General features: G+C 36.5%; 1 protein-coding gene across 1 annotated transcript in view; it reads right to left on the bottom strand.

The window, feature by feature from the left end:
• Positions 1-3,075, bottom strand: part of CTNNA3 (catenin alpha 3) — a 1,620,647-nt gene extending 1,617,572 nt beyond the window's left edge. The window contains exon 1 of the mRNA XM_082854158.1: positions 3,045-3,075. The gene's annotated coding sequence lies outside the window, so the exon portion shown is untranslated. The remainder of the gene's footprint in view (positions 1-3,044) is intronic.
• Positions 3,076-7,410: the final 4,335 nt, after the last annotated feature.

Genomic DNA, 7,410 nt, shown 5'->3' with positions numbered 1-7,410 from the left:
TAATGAAAAGCAGGAAAAAGAGGTGAGGGAGTGGCAGTGACAAATAAATTTGACCTAATTTACAATTTTCCACATAGGAACTTGGTCACTTCTCAGACCCTGGAAGTTAGTGATTAAATTGGTAGCAGATTACTGGCTGTGTCCCAGACAGCAATAATGTAATTAAAAATAGTAATTAAGCATGTGAAAATCAGGTGCAACAGTTAATAGTCGTGTTCCTTTTCAAAAATTCTATAGTCTCAATTATCTGTCACTTTCCATTAGGTTTGCAACTTGGCGAAACTCAGGAGTTCCACCCCACAATATCATGTCACTTAAAATCCAGTATCCTAGCAAGATTTAGAAAATCATGCTTTTTGAGTCTCTAGACTAACATTCCCATGAGCCAATGATCCATAAATAAACACTATTTTTAAGTCTTCATTACGAAGCACATAGTTTCTCTTCAGGCAATATTGGGCTGCCAACTTCTCTACTTAAGTCTTAATCCCTTCTATTCCAAAGAAAAAATAGAAACATGCAAGCAGAAGTTCAGAGTGAATAAAGAATGTAACTCCCATCTTTCCATACCTATGATATTTCTCTAAATATCACTGTAAAAATAAAATTCTACAATTTAAAAAATTTTAATACAGGCAGAATATATTCTTTAGGAATTCACAACCCTCTACCTCACCTCCCATCAAATACTGATGTCTCTACTCTCTCCACTTTGATTTCTGTACCAGCTACTACTTCCAAAAATCAAATCATTTTATTTATCACCAATTTCTTAGCTTTTTTACTGCAATATATTCTATTTCTACAACCATAATTCCCAAATTCAATACCAATAACAGAATTAAAATTTCATATCTTCCCTAACTCCCACCCTACCCATGCCTTATTCCATTCTCATGTTTCCCTAAGCAGAAAATCCCAAAACTGAAACTCTGCTTTTGCATGTACCATCTATCCTTTTTCTTTCCACTTTGCTGCCTACAGATTTTCTCCAAATAATTCTAATTTCCAAAAAATTTTATTATAAAATATTTGTTCTTCCTAATTCTATTTCTTTGCCACAGTTGGATCATAAAATTCATATAAATCAGAACAACATATAGATGATTCTCTACGAAGGTTATTTATAAATTGTAAAGTCCAAAATAATGTAAGCAGTCAATAATACTGTCTGTCGGTTTCAGGGAGAGATGAAGAATTTTTAACATGTAACTTTGTTGATACCTGTGAAAGTCCATAAGTTGAAATTTTGTAAGTAGAGGAGATTCTGTCCTTCCAAATACTAAGTATATTGCTATCTATGTGCCTGATAACTGTGTTTTGCATCTCATGGACACTCAATAAATATTTCATTTGGGAGATAAGGAATTTTACAAAGCCTTAAAAGAAAAACAGTAAAAACCCATCTTCTTAAAAATCACAATCTTTGCCTTCAACTCTAATGTTCTCTAATCTGACAAGTACACATTTAAGAACAGAGCTTAAAGAAATGACCTTTAAAATAAATAAATAAATACACACACACAAACACACACACACACACACACACACACCACAGCACCCAGATGTTCAACAATGATTTAAAAAAATTATATATCCATTCACTTGGAAGAATGTTAGGCAGCAGTCTAAAATAACATCTATGTAGATTAGGTAATATTATGTGGAAAATATTTTCGTAAAGGTTAAATGAAAAAGCAAGGTTCCAAATTTTATCTACAGTATTACTGCAATTCATTTTCAAGCTGTACAGAGAAAAAAGACTAAAAGAACATGCATCAATGAGATTACAGATAATTTTTCTCTGTGCTTTCAAAATTCCTACAATAAGCTCATATTACTTTTATAATGAAAAGAAAATAAGTTTTACTATAAAAATCCCAATATTTTACTCAGTTAAGAAGGAAGGCTCAGACCATGTATAGGACACAACAAATAGAAATAGCTGTATATATGCTGTTGGCATTTTGGGCTTCTCCATTTAACAAATGTGTCCTATGCTACTATTAAGGTAATTCTTTATGGTGGGTAATGAAATTGTAATAGTCCATCCAAATATGCCATTCGAATTTGACTACTGATAATCCACATCTCCAAATCACAATTTTTCTCATATATGCTGACACTTTAGTCTGTCTAAAAAAGCTAGCCACAAACCCAGGACCAAGGCTTATCTGAAATCCTATTTTTCCCACATGTGTGTTTTAAGCAAATCTTTGGATCTCCTGTATCTTCTGATATGTTGCAACTGTCTTTCTCAGTGGTGCATATCCATGACTCAAAACCTCTACAGTTAATGAACCTCCCGATACCTAACCTAAATTTCTTCTTGTTTCCATTCGTACTTATTCCTCCCAGTTCTGTCCTCAGTGCAACTGAGAGCAATTGCTCGCAGTTACTCAGACACCATCGCAGTCACTCAGACACCATCAGACACCATCACCTTCTCTTTACATTATTACTTCCCATATTCATCTCATACAGTGTAATTTTCATTTGATTATAAATGGTGGTAAAAACAGTTCTGAGAGATTCCTCAATTTCTTAATGTTACTGCCAATTATAAAACAAATATATAAGGCAAATATTAAATTCAAAAATTAAGGCTTTTGCCACTATCTCATTTTAAAAATCTCCCATTTACTGTGAACAAGCTTTGGGTTGAAAGTAAAATTCCTTCAAATATTTTGCCCCAGCCCCATGCCAAAGCACAAGCAACCAGACAACATCTTATCTTTTCCTGCACAGGATCCCAATCGGTTTTTTATAGCCAGAAACTCTCTGAATGCAAAGTACGACCTTGGCTACTAGCTTCCCCTGGCACTAGCTTGAAAGTTATTTATAACTTTAAACTTAGCGTGAAAGCCTACATTTCTCACCATAACTAGTCAAAACATTCCCGTTTTATATAATAATGTGTTCTTTAATTCAGAAAGAAACCCCACATTTTAAACCTATAATATATAACTAAGGCAGAGCAATTTCAACACAGAAACAAAAAAGCACTGAAGTCCAGCTCCTCTTTTTACAAACTTGACTCTTACCTTTCTGTTGCTTCCTATAAAGTAAATGTGTTTAAAATTCAGCTCTTGTAGGAAATTTTCCAAAAAGAGTTTGGGGGAGAAAAAAAAAAAAAGACGACTTCTTGGTTAGTCACAGAGTTACAGAGTACCAAATTGAGAGGCAGTGACAGTGGGGCAGTCACTTCAGCTGAGCGTCATTCACCCAGGATGAGAAAGAAGGGGGAGGTTACAAACCAGGGTGGGTGGTATCTAATCCTGAACTGCTAGTCACTGACCTCACTGACAACTTGTTACTGAAAATACTTTGTTGAAAAAGGCCAGACACATACTTTGCCTAGAGATCTACAAACAAAGCTGTCAGGAAGCTCTAAATAAGTTAGATCTGCATTTCTCTAGTCCCTTTCCAAAATAAGGACCTCTTACATCTAATTAAAGCTGAACGCTGGAATTATCAAGAGTGAAAAATGATAAAGCAGGAATAGTCCAGGAAATCCACACATCAAAAGATCAATTATGTAAAATTCAGTGTCTTCAGTACCACAGAATTATGTGTCACATTTCAGACAGTGTCTTTCCTCTGAAATCTTACCTGTCTCATACCCTTGCACCAAGCATCACACTCTCTGCTTCTGGGATTTATTTGCACCTACATAATTTTCAGTAAAGAATGTAAAGTGAAGATTTACCAAAAACTCCACAGGTGGAACCATTATTAAAGTCACCAAAAAAAAAACCAAATTTTTCCAACAAAATTTTTTTCTATGGCTATTCTTTTTCATATTTTCTCTTTCCTTTTTTTTAATCTCCTCTCCATCAACATCTTACCATTCACTGGAACAATCTTGCATAGCCCTGCCTTAAGCTTTATCACTTCATCTATTCCTTGACACCCCACTTGAACTTGTACCATATTTCCTTAGGCATTACTGCTTTTGTGACTTTCTTCCAATAGCTTCTAAAAACAGCGGTGGTAACTGCCCCTAAAACAGAACTACTCATCTGAGTTTGGGCATTCCTGTTCTTAAAAGACTGAATTCAAAAAAAATTTTAAGGCATTTATTAGCTCTACAGACACTCTTAGAACAAATATGAGGGAGCTGAGAGGAAAAGGCAAGGTCTGGAAATTGTCAGAGAATCAATTATGAAAGAGGTTTCATTTTATATGATTTCTAGGGAAATCTCTGAAATAACTATTTTTATGTAGCTTCCTCTAAAATGTGCATAATTGACATTACATTTATCTAAAGATTCTTAGTTGCTAACATACTGTCCTCTCCAATTTTTTTTAAAGCAGCTTTTTACCCCTGGAGAATCTAGGAACAGCCTCTTTTCACAGTGAAAACAAAGAGTAAGTTTTATGTCTCTCACTCCATCTTTTCTTGAATAAAGAAATCACTTGACACTTGCAAAATAGAAGTTTTTGTTTTAGAGCTTTAATAATGAATGTTTTCTAAACACAGACTGTTGAATTGAGCCCAAGATTAGATATCCAAATTCTATTATGAGCCAGCCTGCCCCCACTTTAAAGGCACAAATAAGTTATTTACCTGCTCTGTACCTCTCCTTTCCATCTGCAAAATGGAGATGAAAACCCCTATTCTTCCTATCTACTTTTCAAGGGATATGTGAAATAAATGGATAAAATCTGAAGTGCTTCAAATTACATTGAACTCCTCAGAGATGCAATACAGATGCAATTACAGTACTTGGTGTTATCAAACCAACTGAATATTATAAATATATGAAATACAATTTTAAAGAGCTCTAAACAGTTGGGTTTTTTTTAATTCCCTCATAAAAATGTCTGCAGCCTCCAAGAGCAGTTTTAGCTGAAGTATTCCCCACTATAGCCACAAGAGGTCCTCCTCCTAGCAATTCAACTCACGTCGGATTTGATGAGCAGAGGCCCCATAGTCCTCTGTATTTACATCGGTTGGCTGACAGAAAACACAGATCACCTATGTCAGATTTCCATAGCTAACTATAGGGTAGCAAACAAAACCGGAAAAATCTGGCTTTCTCTGGGTGATCACTGAAGCATGCTGAACACTAAATAGTTCCTGTAAACTACACAGCCGCTGCATTTTGCACCCTGGCCGCCTTCCAGATTTGCACAGTAATTCTGTCTTGTCACCTTGCCCAGTCTTGTTCAGTATTTATTCTCCTTCCCTATTTACTTGTTTCCTTTCTTTATACTTTTGAAACTTTAAAATTTTGGCTCACATTCTTCTTGCAAGCAAACAAAAGTTAGGGATAGAGGAGCTAGAAAAAAAGAGAAAAAAGAATAAATCAGAGACGTTGTAGAAATCCTCCCGAGGTAATCAAGGGTTCTTTGGCTCTAGGTATCAGGGCTGGTCCCAGACAAACTCACTCAACCACATGCACTGAGGAGCCCCTTGATGCAGAGCCCTGTTTTAGGGGCCAGCTAGATTACAGGCACAGAAGGGAGGCCTCCTGAAAGAAAACAATTTTATCCCTATCAACATTCCCTCCTGGAAAATAAGCCCTTCGGGGTACAATCAGTTCTTTAATCAGAATGGAATACAGTTTCTTCTTTTCATTAAAATCCCTTAAAAAAATGAAAGTAGCTTTTGCATGAACCATAAGTCCATTTTATTCTATACATTACACCTCAAAATAGTCACAATTTCAGGTTGGGGCCTAAAAAATATATATAATTTTCTGAACAGCTATAACACCTTTTTAAGATAAGATTTAAAGCAAAGAATACTTTCAGTTTGCGATAATTAAAATTATTTTATTCCAATACTATGTGATAAATAGTTCCAGCACTTTGCTGGCTGTTTTAGGTGAATCTAAATCAATCTGCCCCTATTTCAAGGTTTGTGTACTGTAGCAAAAAGATGTTTCCCACTCTCCCTTCCCACCCACCCTGTTATTAGCTACTAATCAACTCTCCTGCCTCATTCGCAAAAACAGAAGCCATCTTGGGAAATGTCCCTTACCTTCTCATCATCAAATCTACAAAACCACCAGCACGAGCCCTATCTTCTCTGCCTTCTCTCCTATTACAATTCAAGTTGTACCCTTGCTCCTACCAAAAGCTAATCTCTCCTCTTCTGCTATGGATTCCTTCTTCTCCCGCCTTCTCAAGGGCTCTGCTCCTTCATTATCATCTCATGTACTACATTATAACCCCTTTTCTAATGATCGGCACCAACTCTACATTAAAAATATCAACAAACAAACATTAGCTTCACCTTACAGCTCCCTCCAGCTGCTCCTCCAAGTTCTCTGCTGCCTTCATCACAACACTTCCCTAATGAGTTGCTTGCCTTCCCTATGTTCTCACTTCTCATTTACTCCACAACCCACTCCATGTGACTTCTATCACCTCCACCGCCATAAGGGCCATTTTTAAGTCTACCAACAACTTCCACGTGGCCAAATCCATAGTGTTACCTCAGGGAATACATCATCCAATCCTATGGCTTTAAATGAGATCTTTAATAGGATGCTGAGTGGCAGTTTTCTTGTTGCTCAGGATTGGCAACTAAGGCTCAAAATGAAAGAAAAAGAATCCATCTGTGTACATTGCACGCTAAGGAATTTCCAATATCTGAGGGCAGACATCTCACTCCAGGGCTTACTAAAAATCCTTTAAGAAAAGAGCTTTATGCTCTTCCTCTCCTATTCCCTCTCCTAGCCCCAACAATAGAGGAAGAGTTAGGGGACTTGAAAAATTAGAGGAACTAGGCCAACTACTCTTCTCCTCTCAAAGATACCAGAGCAGTAAAAGTGGTAGAAAAGTCAATCTTGCCCCTTCCCCATTTCAAGTCCCTCAAGAGGACATCTGGTCAGCGCTGGAGGAAAGGGAGGAGATGAGATTTAAACTGGAATCAGATAGGAGTTTTAAACTGGACTAAGCAGGCCTTAGAGAACTGAAAATGGCAGCAAAATTATGGAGCCCACCCAATGTATCATTTAGGAATGAGAAAGGGAGATGCAGCACAGCAAAGTGAAATGCAAGGATTGAAGAAACTTGTTCACTCAATAAGCCAGTCACACCTTCACATGCTAATGATTCTCAAACTTGTATCCCAAACCCAGACCTCCCTCATGAGCCCCAGAGGCATATATCCAACTACTGTCTCCATTTGGATAACAAATATGCATTTCAAACTTAATTTGTCCCAAAAAAGAGTTCTTGATTTTCCCTCTCAAACCTATTTCTTTCAAGGTGATCATTTTATAATAGAAATATCCAATCAATATGTTGTGTACCTGGAACTAACAGTGTTGTAGGTCAATTATATCTCAATTAAAAAATAATAATTTAAAAAACTAAGGGATGGAAGGGGGAAAAAACCCTATTTCTGTCACTCATAGTCTAGTAATCGGTACCATCACCTAGTTCCTTAAGCCA

This window comes from Leucopleurus acutus, assembly GCF_964270905.1.
Source record: "Leucopleurus acutus genome assembly, chromosome: 14".
Taxonomy (NCBI): Eukaryota; Metazoa; Chordata; class Mammalia; order Artiodactyla; family Delphinidae; genus Leucopleurus; species Leucopleurus acutus.
The sequence above is the reverse complement of the archived record's forward strand: the minus strand, read 5'-3'. Positions and strand labels throughout refer to the sequence as shown.